This window comes from Sapajus apella, unplaced genomic scaffold (assembly GCF_009761245.1).
Source record: "Sapajus apella isolate SASKATOON/1434 unplaced genomic scaffold, GSC_monkey_1.0 scaffold23, whole genome shotgun sequence".
NCBI classification, from domain to species: domain Eukaryota; kingdom Metazoa; phylum Chordata; class Mammalia; order Primates; family Cebidae; genus Sapajus; species Sapajus apella.
Genome location: NW_022436963.1, coordinates 20522311 through 20534843, shown reverse-complemented (window position 1 = coordinate 20534843; position 12533 = coordinate 20522311). Strand labels below are relative to the sequence as shown.

The 12533-nt window shown below is 39.4% G+C and overlaps 1 protein-coding gene across 4 annotated transcripts in view; it reads left to right on the top strand.

Annotated features, from left to right (window-relative positions):
• FRMD4B (FERM domain containing 4B) overlaps nucleotides 1-12533 on the top strand; it is a 364030-nt gene that overhangs the window by 161248 nt on the left and 190249 nt on the right. The window lies entirely within an intron of this gene.

Sequence of the window (12533 nt, the reverse complement as noted above, 5' to 3'; positions counted from 1 at the left end):
TCTTCCGTTGGATTTTCAGTTTTCCATCAGGCTGCCCCAACTTGTAAGGCACAGCCAGGAAAAGCTGATTCTGTGTCTACTGGCTTTTGGAAGGAAAGACAGCAAATTGTGAACACTTTGCAGGAGGATGACAGGCTGGGGAAGAGAGAGGTGGCTGGGCTACACGTTGGAATGCTTATGTTAGGATTTACTCCCTGTCACACAGCACAGCCCCTTTATGTCTCTGCTTGGTCCGACCCTGCAGGGAAAAAAATGCAGCAACTTTGCTCAACTAGGAGACCATTCATCCTCTCTGGGACTGCAGTTTGCCTGGATTTTTTTTTCTTAACAGTAATTTATGAATTTAAAAGTCCTGTGCTTTGGTAGTTAATATAGTTGAGATTTTTTTTTAAATCTGCATTGTTTAATTAGAAATATACCTGGTGTTTACAGTGGAAACATAATATCATATTTTCTTTCCTGTGAGGTGGAATAGCTTTGTTGCAGTTCCTGGATTCCCCCCACTTGACCCTATTCCTTTTATGTCTAGAATTTATATCGCATTATATTGTGTCTCAGACGTGATCAAGCACTTGATTTTGACAAACCATAGTCTTCCATCAGTCAGGCAAAATGAAGAGGCCAGCACCTAAGGTTGGACTATGGAAGTCTAAAGAGTCAGCATCCCCTTGTCATCCTTGTCAAAATATGAGGAATATTTGAACTTGTGCTTTTACTGCTTCTGCTTTATATAACATATCTGTGAAAATTTGCATTTTGAAATGGAATATGAAAGGCAGGTTGGGAACCAGGGCAGCATGTGAGGGCTTGAGAGTATTAGGGAATTGTAGATATATCCCATCTGGCCACATTACATAGCTCCCTGGCTTTTTGGAGCCAGAGAGGTGTCTGTCTTTAAAGCCTTCCCCCCACCCATCTCTTGGGAAATCCCTGTTCAGTCTGGTCTGTAGAATAAGTGCCCCTTGTGTAATTTTGTTTTCTCGTTTTAATGTTTGAGAAACTTTCAAAAACGGATCACAAATATTGTAGCCAACCAGAGAGACTCTGTGCCTCACTCCCCAAGGATTCAGAGGATTTGTGGCTTATCTCTAATACTGTTACTGACCAATTCAAAAATAAAGATTCCAGAAACCTGAGACATTGTGGGCTCTATATAAGGTTGACTGATAATTTTTCAGCACAGTGGCTATTTGAAAGACTGAGCTACTAAAATATATGTATTTTTTCTTTTCTATAAAATGGATGGTAACTGAGGCAATACCATCTCATCATTGATAAGAACATCTAAAATAATGATGACATTTAGGCTGTGTACTGCACGCCTGTAGTCCCAGCTACTCAGAAGGCTGAGGCAGGAAGATCACTTGAGCCCAGGAGTTTGAGGCCAGCAGGGCAACATAGTGAGACCCATCTCTTAAAAAAAAAAAAAAGAAAAGAAAAAAGAAAAAGGTTAAGTCTCTGCTCTTTCTTTTTAACAGTAATCAATTGTACATTTCCAAATAACTAGAAGAGAATCATTTGAATGTTTCTAGCATAAAGAAAAGATAATGGCTGGATATCATGGCTCATGCCTGTAATCCCAACATTTTGGGAGCCTAAAGTGGTAGGATCCCTTGAGCCCAGGAGTTCAAGACCAGTCTGAGCAACATAGTGAGACCTCATCTCTACAAAAAAATTTTAAAATCAGCCAGGTGTAGTGCCATGCACCTGTAGTCATCTCTGCTCAGGAGGCTGAGGCAGGAGGGTCAGTTGAGCCCAGGAGTTCAAGGCTGCAGGGAGCCATAATTATCCATTGCACTTAAGCCTAAGTGACAGAGGGAGACCTCCTCTAAAAAAATTAATTGATTAAAATATTTAAAGATTTGGCTATCCCAGTTACCCTGCTTTGATTATATGAATGTGTCACATTATCTCATGTACCCCTAAAATATGTACATCTAATATTTATCAATAAAAATAAATAACAAAGGCTTTTATGAATATAGAATCAGAAGAAAATGATCTCTAAGTTTAAAGTTTCCTGTGCTTTTGCAAAAATAAGATTTTCAAAAATATTTTTAGCCTTTGAAGAACAATATTCTTAATTGTGCAATGTCATCTTTTGCAAGGAAGGATCATTTTTTAATGGTTTTCAAATATTAAGTGAAAAGTGAGTGACTTAATTGTGTAGAACTAAAAGACAGTAACATAAAGTGATTAATACCTTAGGCTGCAAGTTAAATAGACAAGGGAGTTAATCCAGTCTTTGCCTATGTGTGACCATGGGTAAGTTAATCTTATTATACTTCAGCTTCATCATTTATAAAATGGGAAATTAATAGTACTAATCACAGAGGTTGGTAAAAGAATAGACATGTAAGATATTTAACATCCTGCCTGGAGCTTAGCAAGCATTCAATAAATGTTATCTTTTCTATCAGTTAGGATTTTTTTAAATTATAGTAAGAAACCCAATTCAAACTTGCCTACAGAGTTAAATGACTTTTGTCACAGCTGAAAATCTAGCAATAGAATGAACTTTAGCTATGGTTTGATCAGGGTACTCTGCTGATCAAATAAGAATTACTCCCCATAATTCTTTCAATCCTGGTCTGGCTTATGTGTTGGCTTTATCTTCAGCTGGTTTCTTCCCTCACAATAGCAGATAACCACAGCAGGTTGAGGCCTTATATCCACACATCCAGAAAAAAAAAAAAAAAAAGAGTTTCTCATATCCTCTAAGTATCAAAAAAACTAAAAGTCCCAGTTTACGTGCTGGAACTCCAATTTAGGGTCTGTATCCACTCCTGATGCCATGCACTGGTTGGCACAGAGTATTGGATGACAATTCATGTGTTTTCAGTGAGAGCGATATGGCCCAAGAGAGGCAAAAATTATTTTAGAGAAGGGGGTGGCAAAAAAATTTACTACTTTTATTTATAAAATACAACTATACATGGAATAAATAAACAGAAATACAGTATAGATGTGGCATTAAAATAAAACGGGTTGGGCTGAGCACAGTGGCTCACACTCTAATCCCAGCACTTTGGGAGACTGAGGTGGGCAGATCACCTGAGGTCAGGAGTTCGAGACCACTGTGGCCAATATGGCGAGACCCCGTCTCTACTTAAAATACAAAAAGTAGCTGGGTGCGGTAGCTAATGCCTGTAATCCCAGCACTTTGGGAGGCCAAGGCGAGTGGATCACTTGATCTCAAGAGTTCGAGGACAGCCTGGCCAACATGGCAAAACCCCATCTCTACTAAAAATACAAAAATTAGCCAGAATGGTGGCGCACACCTGTAATCCTAGCTACTCAGGAGGCTGAGGCATGAGAATCACTTAAACTCGGGAGGTGGAGGTTGCAGTGAGCCAAGATCACACCACTGCACTCCAACTGGGGCAACAGAGTGAAACTCTGTCTCAAAATAAATACATTAAAATAAAATAGGAGGGGTGACAAACCAAAAAAAAAAAAAAAAAAAAAAACTAAAAGGCTCCTTAAGCAGATAGAAGTGAATTAAAAGGCTAAGAAATACTGGATTGCATTGATTTGCTAAGGCTAGAGGGGGAATGGGCCATTTCTTAACCTAGGAGTGAGGTTGGCCCCACTTAGACCACAGGGAGGAGGGGCAAAATGCTTGGCTGAAATGCAACCAATAATGTCCACTGCATCATTAGAATGTCAAATCTACTGCTCTGTCAAAAAAAAAAAAAATTAGATAGGTACAAAGATAAATGCTCAAATACCTAAATACCTTTGTTTGTATTTCGCCACAGGAATTTGAGTTAAGGGGCTTCTCATGAGAATACCCCTTTCCTATCCCATAATTATAAATTCTAAATCAGAGAGGGGACTGTCCCACTGCACTGCACAGCTTTCAGGCATGTGAACTGGACACACACACCGGGGAGTTACATATTTTACTGAACCAAATTTTATATGATCTTGTTGATAAAAAGGTGTCATTTTTCTTGCTTCTTCTAGTCTGAATAGTCTTGTCTGTAAGGAAAGCCAAAGATTAATCACTCTAGAGAGAAATAGGGTGGGGAGGGAGGTATCCATTACATGAAATACCTGGCAGTCTCCTGGGGGTGTTCTTTTTATTCACATACTATAAGTGAAATAAGATCTCCCACCTATTCATAAGGTATTTGCCAACAACATTATGGTCAGGTCAGCAAAGCTAGGAAGGCATAATTTCTTTGGAATTGAACACTTCCTCCATTTCTAGATATTGGAGAAGCAAGTGACTTAATTGGCCAACAAACCATGAATAATTAAGATACTAGCTATAAGGCATTTCTGTAGTAATGAGACTAAATAAAAAGCAGTCTCAGGCTGCATTGAGGCTGCCTTGAACAAAGACTTACTTTATGAGTAAAGCCTTGAATTTGGCTAGAGTAGCAGACATTAGCATTCACCTTCTCTTTAAGCTAAATGCTAAAAGCTGATTCATCAGCCATATCCCTATCCTGCTTATATCTTGCCTGGTTGGATTTTGTTACAGCAATTAATTAGGTGTAACAAACAAGTTAAGTGGAAAATGATGACAGAATATTGTTGAAAAAATAATCAACACCCTTTGCTTTTTATTAAGTGTGACATGTTCTAACAAAACCCTCAGTTTATTCCTTGGGATTTGGTTTTCCTTTCTCTCCAGTGTCCCAAAGGTAGAAATTCTTGCGAATCCTGAAGGGAGTGATTGCCTCCAACAGGAGGCATATTGCACTGACTCTGGGATATTTAAGTGACCAATAAGAGGCTGGGGCAGTTCCCCTGAGGCAGGTAGCTGGCACTGAGGGGGCAGCATACAACACAGAACACAGCAGAGTCTATAGGCTCAAGTTGAGCAAATTTGACCTTGGACAAATTGATTTTCCTCTCTGAGCCTCATTTCCTCCTGGGTAAGATTGGGGGAACAGAAGTAGCCACATTATGAAATAGGGTGAGAAATTCATGAGGTAACATATGTATCACACAGCACTGTTGCTGGTACAAGCAAATGCTCAATAAAGGTTAGCTCTTGTTTATGTAAAGGATTTAACACTGAACTCAGAGAAGGTACTTGGTAGAGGTACTTGGTAGCCAAGGGCATTACTATTGCTTTTATAGGTGAGACTAGTTCTCTGGAAATTAAATTCCCATTTTTACGTGTTTCATGAGTATGCTCAGTAAGAGAGACTGTGAAATTCCCCACAGCAGCATGTGTGGGGTGGACCTTGGGTATTTGGACTGTGTTCCACACAGTAGCGCACATCCTCTTTTAGCCAAGCCCATAGTTAAAATCTAGGAGGTCACAGCCATGTACGACTAGGGTCTCTGAAGAGACAATCTTGCTAAATCCAAGACTCCAATGATCCACAAACTGATAATGCCTGAACTCTGGATCTCATTGCATTGATTGGCAAAGGCCAAGTCTTCCAAAGGGCGATTCCATATTGAGCCCTTCATACTATATACAGTTTGCTTGTCCTCACCCTTTACTCTCCACAGTCTTCTGAATTAGTTGGACTAGAAAGGGAGTCAGTAAACTATGGCTTGCGGGCAAAGTCTGGTCTGCCTCTTGTTTTTGTAAATAAAGTTTTATTGGCACACAGCCAGGCTCATCCATTACACGTTGTCTGTGGCTGCTTTCACACTATAATGGCAGGATTGGGCAGTTGTGTCTGGACTACTTAAAGTTCAGTAGTTGATACAAGACTGTATTGCCCACAAAGCTGAAAATATTTACTATCCAGCCCTTTACAGAAAACGTTTGCCAATCCCTGGACTAGGGGAAAAAAAGGTGGAAAATACTAGAGGAAGAAAAGGCCATAATTAAAGGAATATGGAAAAATGTTCTCATCAAAAACCTAGTCATGGCTGGGTGTGGCACCTCATGCCTGTAATCCCAGCATTTGGGAGGCTAAGGCGGGCAGGCCACTTGAGCCCAGGAGTTCGAGACCAGCCTGGGCAACATGGTGAAACCCCACCTCTACAAAAAATACAAAAATTAGCCAGGTGTGGTGGTGTGTGCCTGTAGTCCCAGCTACGTAGGTGGCTGGGGCAGGAGGAACACCTGAACCCAGGAGGCTATGGCTGCAGTGAGCTGAGATTTTGCCACTGCACTCCAGCCTGGGCAGCAGAGTGAGACCCTGTCTCAAAAAAAAAAAAAAAAAAAAAAAAATCTAATTACTAAGAAATTAAAAAACAAATGTTCAGGATGAGTGCTCAGTTTACCTTTACTAGGTCTTTCTCTGTAAAATATGATTGGAGACATAGATTGATTCATTCATTTGTTCATTCATTCATACCTAAAATAATTATTGAGTGCTCACCCAGTCCCAGGTTCTATGTCAAGGTGTTAGAAACACAAAGTCAAAATAGACTTTTGCCCTGCTTTAGAAAATGTATTTTCATGTAAGGGAGACAGTTAAGGAAACCAAGGTCTATGAAAGGCCTTTGCCTTTTTAGGTGATCTGTGGAGGGAGTCTAAACCACACAGGAATAATGCAAAAGGGAAGGACCAAGGAAGCTTCCTGAAGGGGGTGATGCTTGAGCTGATCTTTTTAGGACAAGTAGGAGGAAGGTAGAAGGGTATTTCAGGCATGGAACATGACTTTTGTGGGAGATTATAAAGAGGGCTTTTTTTTTTTTTTTTTAAGCTTGATGAGTAGAGAGACAAAGACACAGAGATTTTGATTGAGAATAATGTCTGAACTTGAATGACCTTGTACTTTAGAATTTTGATGTTTACGGGAGATCTTTGCAGGAAAGGAAGGAGTTGACTTAGAATTAGCACTGGCAGCCATGAGGCTGATAGATTTGGAAAGTGTTGCATAGAGAAGCAGTAAGGCAAGGCAAGCTTGGATGCTGTTGTAGTGATGTCAGTGTATCAGTCAGGGTAGATGGGGTTAGCCATGGCAACAAACAGCCCCAGGATCCTTGCGGCTTAATAATTTTTTCTACTTTTGCTCCTACTACCTATCCAATCACTAGTTGGCTGGAAGCTTGGTTGATTACTGTCATTCAGGCCCACAGAATGTTCTTAAACATTGCCAGGTGCTGTGATAGAATGTGAAGAGCTCTTCAGAGTCTGGTCCTGGCAGTTAAGTAGTTCGCTTCTAAGTGGCTCATGTCACTTCTCAGTCATGGGCAGAACTGGTCATATACCCACCCAACCACAGGGGCCAGGCAAACCAAGTCTGCCTGCCACAGAACAGTGTGAATGCTGATGCAGATTTGGTTCCTTAGGTAGCAGACTCTGAAACAGAGATTAATAAGCAGGAAGTTTATTAGAGAGCCCTCTGAGGACCTACACCTGGAGAATGGAATAAAAAAGAAGTAGGCTTGGTGGCTCACACCTGTAATCCCAGCATCTTGTGGGGCCAAGGCAGGCAGATCACTTGAGGGCAGGAGTTTAAGACCAGCTGGCCAACATGGCGAAAGCCTGTCTCTACTGAAAACACAAAAAAATTAGCCAAGTGTGGTGGCACACACCTGTAGTCCCAGGTACTTGGGAGGCTGAGGCAGGAAAATCACTTGAACCAGGAGGCAGAGTTTGCAGTGAGCAGAGATCATGCCATTGCACTCCAGCCTGGGCAACAGAGTGAAACTCTGCCTCCAAAAAAAATAGGATTAAGCAAAGGGAAAAGTTGAATTAGAATTCATTCTCAACAAAAACTGCAGCTGACCTCCCAGGTAGCTCTGAAGCTGAGAGTTGTCCCAAGTTGTTACAAGAGGGCTAGGTCTTCCCCCCAACCCTCATTAATCCATTATTGGAGATGGGCTGCCCTTGGAAAGGGGGATGGGATGATCTTGGAGGAGGCAGCCTCTTTAAGAGACTGCAATTTCCAGAGGGGCCTGAGCGCTGTGGGTTCACAACACTCCCAACAGCTGGGGAAATAAGTTTGGGCAACACATCAAGCACCTTCTACAGATGCCTCCCCAGCAGGTGCTAGGACCAAAGCCTAAACTGAAGGCCAGCAGGAAGAAAGTGGGGAGTGAGATTGCATTGACGTGAGGTTGTAAAATCTAGCTTTAAAACACAGCCAGCCTTCAGAGAGGTTTCCTGACTGCTTCTTACACTTTTTTCAAGAGATTGGACAGCAGCGGACTCAGTTACTTACCATTATAGTAGTGGTTGACACATACAGAAAGGAGAGAAAACTTGGGTGATAAAGGAAATGAGTCTACTTATCACTGAGAAAATTCATCTTCTACTTTTTCTGGTAACCAAAGATTTTATGGCAGAGAACTAAGATGCCAAGGTACCCAAAAACTAATTTTCAATTTTATATCTTAATTTTTTAGCCCATCACCTGACACAAATTTCTAAAAGAACCATGTCACTTAAATGCAACAAGATTAGTCTCAGGTTCTTTAAAAAGCATTTTTGAACCTTTGTTGTACAGCTTGAAAAGCATCAAGAACCGATTCTCCTGACTCTTGAGATGAATGTTTGTTTTTCTCATTCCATCTTTTCTTGGTGGAGCTTGTAGCAAAAAATAACTTTCTCATTCATCCCCTATTTATGTTTATTCTGAACATTATATTTTTGATGTCCCAGTTGGTTGTTGTGGAAAAGTTTGAATGACTCAAATGAGGAATCAGATCTGCAGTTCTAAATTTTATAAACAAGACCATATGACTTACAACATGGAAAGCAGGCAGAAATTAAGATCTCATGAAAAAAATTAAAATTAGCACCCATATGTAATTACATATATTGTGTATATATGTATATATACATAACAGACATTCTGGCATCCTTGAAATAAACATTTCCTATGAAAAATACTAGCAAATATGATAAATAGTCGGTTTTCCCCTAATGTCTTCTTTAGTCATTATTTTGTCTCTTAAATTTCATGTGTCTGTTTGGGTAAAGCTTTTTGCTTACATAGCTGTTTTCCCTCTAAATGATACTTTTATGTAACCTTGCCATCTTGACTTGACTAACAGCTACTAGTTATTAAGTAGCTGCTATATGGTAGGCCTTACTATGTGCTAGGCCTTATGCTTGGCACTTTGCATGTACTATCTTTAAGAAGAAAAAACTTTTAGGGCTTATTTCAATATACAGAAATATAAAAGATAATATAGGCAAAAATCTGGGCTCCCAGCACTGTTTAAAGCATCCTATTAATAATCTGCCATGTTTGTTTTGGATACTTTTCTGTAATATAATAAAATTATATTGAATCAGCTGAAACCTCCTTTATACCTCCTCCTTCTCCCTAGAAAATCCTTCCCTGAAGTTTTTTTATTCCCAGGCATGTTTTTATAATTATGCCACATCTGTTTGTATCTATACACAATATATATTACTTTGTGTGTTTGTAAAACTTATATATGTATACATCATTCTGCTACCTTTATTTTTCTTTCAATAAATTTCGGGGATTTATCTCTGGACTCATTTTTAACCCTATATCCCATTGCATGAATATATCAATCTCTTGTTGATAGACATAAGTTATTTCCAAATAACAGTACAGTGAAAATTTTGGACTTGTCTCCTTGTGCGTAAGAGCGAGACTTTCTGTATGGTATATAATGAAAAGGAGAGTTGCTAGATTTTACACACTTTATTAGATGTTGTGTATTATCTTTATCCATTTCAACATGTTATTATGAACCTCATTTTATTGATTTTATGTTCCTATTATAATAGGTAATAAGTCACAGTGTTGGAATTTGAATAGCATGCTAACAGTCTCTGGCCACAAACTTGCTGCTTTATTTTAAGAGAAATGACACATAAAGATACATTTTTTTTCATTTGTCCATTTATTCATTCACTCAACAAATGTTGGGTGGAAACATAGCCTACTGCTTAAAGATGAAGTCTATGAACTCAGACTGCCTGAGTTCAGATCCAAACTCACCTTTTGCTGGTTATGTGAGCTCTTCAAAGCTCATTTTTTTTGTCTGTAAAATGTGGACAATTATAGTATCTACAACAAGGAGTTATATTCTTAGAATTGTTATAAAAATTAAATGTATTAATATTTAAAAGCACTAAAAACACTGTTATATGGATAGATCAATAGACAGATGGTTAGTTAAATACATGATTGGATGGATGGATGGATGGAAGGGGTGGATGGTTGGATGGATGGATGGATGGATGGATGGATGGATGGATGGATGGATGTGTAGACAGGTAGGTGGGTGGTTGGTTGGATGAATGGATAGGTAGATGGGTGTTAGATGGATAGATGTTGGATGGATGAATGGTAGGTAGGATAGATAGATGTTTGGTTGGATGGATGGATGGATGATTGGATGGGTGGGTGGGTGGATAGGCAAGTGAGTGGATAGATAAATGGTTGGATAGATGCCTAGCAAGTTATCTTCATATATGCATTGTTCATAATTTCTTATGCACCTGAATAACCTTTGAAGCTTCTAAAATTTGCAGAAGCCTTGACTCATTCCTCTTACTACCCAAGATGAAGAATTATAGTCTGGATGGCCACCAGGAAAGGGGACCACTGACCACTGTGTAGAGACACTGTGGACACATGGTTTTATGGCACAGGTTTTCATCAGGCAGCACTAACATCTTAATGCTTCTCTGGGTTTGGTTTATACTAGAAAAGCAAACATGTTCACATCTTTTAGTTGCTTTGTTTCTGTCTCTCTAACAGGAAGCTATTAAACTTTCTTCCTCCCAACTCTGAGCCTCATTCCATAGTAGTAAGAACTCTATATCCTTATGTACGATGGCTCTAGGACCCCATGACTGCTATCTTTCCCCTCTATGTAGGCTGTCCTCTGATCTGACCCTGAGATTTGCAACTGCTAAGAACACCTGGTTATTATAAGCATCATGCTACCCTTGGGTAGTGTAGCCAGCAAATATTTTTACAGGGATTAGTTTGTCTTATTAAAATTTGATTAGATGCTTATTACCTAAGAGAGAAAAAGTCCTTGATAAAATAAGGAAATTGAATGGGCTAGAGTCAGCTGGACCTGGGATAAAAATCAAATCTCCATCACTTATCGGCTATATGACCTTGAACCAAGCTCCTTACCCTTTCTAAGCCTGTTTGTTTACCTACAAAAAGATAAGATTTTTTAAGTTTGCATAAAGGTTAAAGACAGCATCGATGGAGAAATAGCAGCTCTTCAAATGTAAAAATTTGGACGCCTTGCAAAAACTTGATTCTAAACCAAAAGTTATCATGCTAGAGTGCAAACTCTGACCAGGATTTAAGCCTAAACACCCTACTTAATAGGTGTGTGACATGGACAAGTTACTTGACTTCTTGGTGCTTCATTTTATCTTCTATAAGATGGGAAAATAACAGTGCCTACCTCCCAGGGTTGTTGAGGGGACAAAACAAGATTATGTAAATGAAGCTCTCACTAGGGTGCCTGGCTCATCTTAAGCATTTATTGATTGATTGATTGATTGGTTGGTTGATTGAGACAGGTTCTTGTTTTGTGTCTCAGGCTGGAGTGCATTGGTGCAATCTTAGCTCACTGCAGTCTTATACTTCTGGGTTCAGGTGATCCTCCCACCTTAGCCTCTAAAGTAGCTATGACTACAGGCACGCACCCCCACACCCAGCAATTTTTGTTTTTAATGGAGACAGAATCTTGCTGTTGCCCAGGCTGGTCTTGAACTCCTGCTGTCAAGCAATCCTCCCACCTCAACCTCTCAAAGTACTGGGATTACAGGCGTGAGTCACCATGTCTGGTTAGTTATTTTTATTTGATAAACATTTCTCTATATGTCAGACACAGTGCTGAGCACTTAATATTTACCATTTTTAAAAAATTATTCTAATGATGTTAAGTAGGTATAATTAAACCTATTTGGCAAAGGCAGAAATTGTTCACAGTTGTTAATTAACTTGTTCATGAGCAAAGATTGGAGCTCAGATGTGTCTAAATCCTAATCTCATCCACTTGAGTCACTGAATGAGATGAACCTAGTTTGCCACTTACCTAAAGTCAGCCTCTTTCTTTTCTACGTTTACCTACATTTCTGTCTAAGATTCTCCTAGTCTCTAATTTCTCCCTCTATCAAACTCTGTAACCATAGCTGGATTTGATGAACTCATCTAAACAAAAGTAAAAAGGGTTGATAAGACTGCCTGGTCTATTTCTTTAAGTAGCCTTTCCACTTCAAAAAAAGACAAAGTCTTAGAGAAGTTGTTAATTTCTAATTGCAAACATGCAAGTATCCACAAACACCTGGCTGAGAGTTCTTTCTCCTACCCTCACCCCAGTTATCCCTAGTTCACATCAGCACAAGGGAGTCCTTGCAAATCTTAGGGGTTTAAGTGTGCAAACACTAGAACCACACTGCCTAAATTCGAATCCCAGCTTGGCTACCCGTTACGTGTGTAACCTTGGGCAAGATACTCCATGTCTGTGCCTCATTTTAAAAATAGAAATATTAATATTATACCTGCCTCCTAGGGTAATTGTGAAAAATAAATGAATGTTTGTGTATGTATATGCATAGGTATGTACACACATATACACACATAAATAATGCTTAAAAAGAGTGGCACATGATATGCACTAGATACCATCATTTAAACTACCAT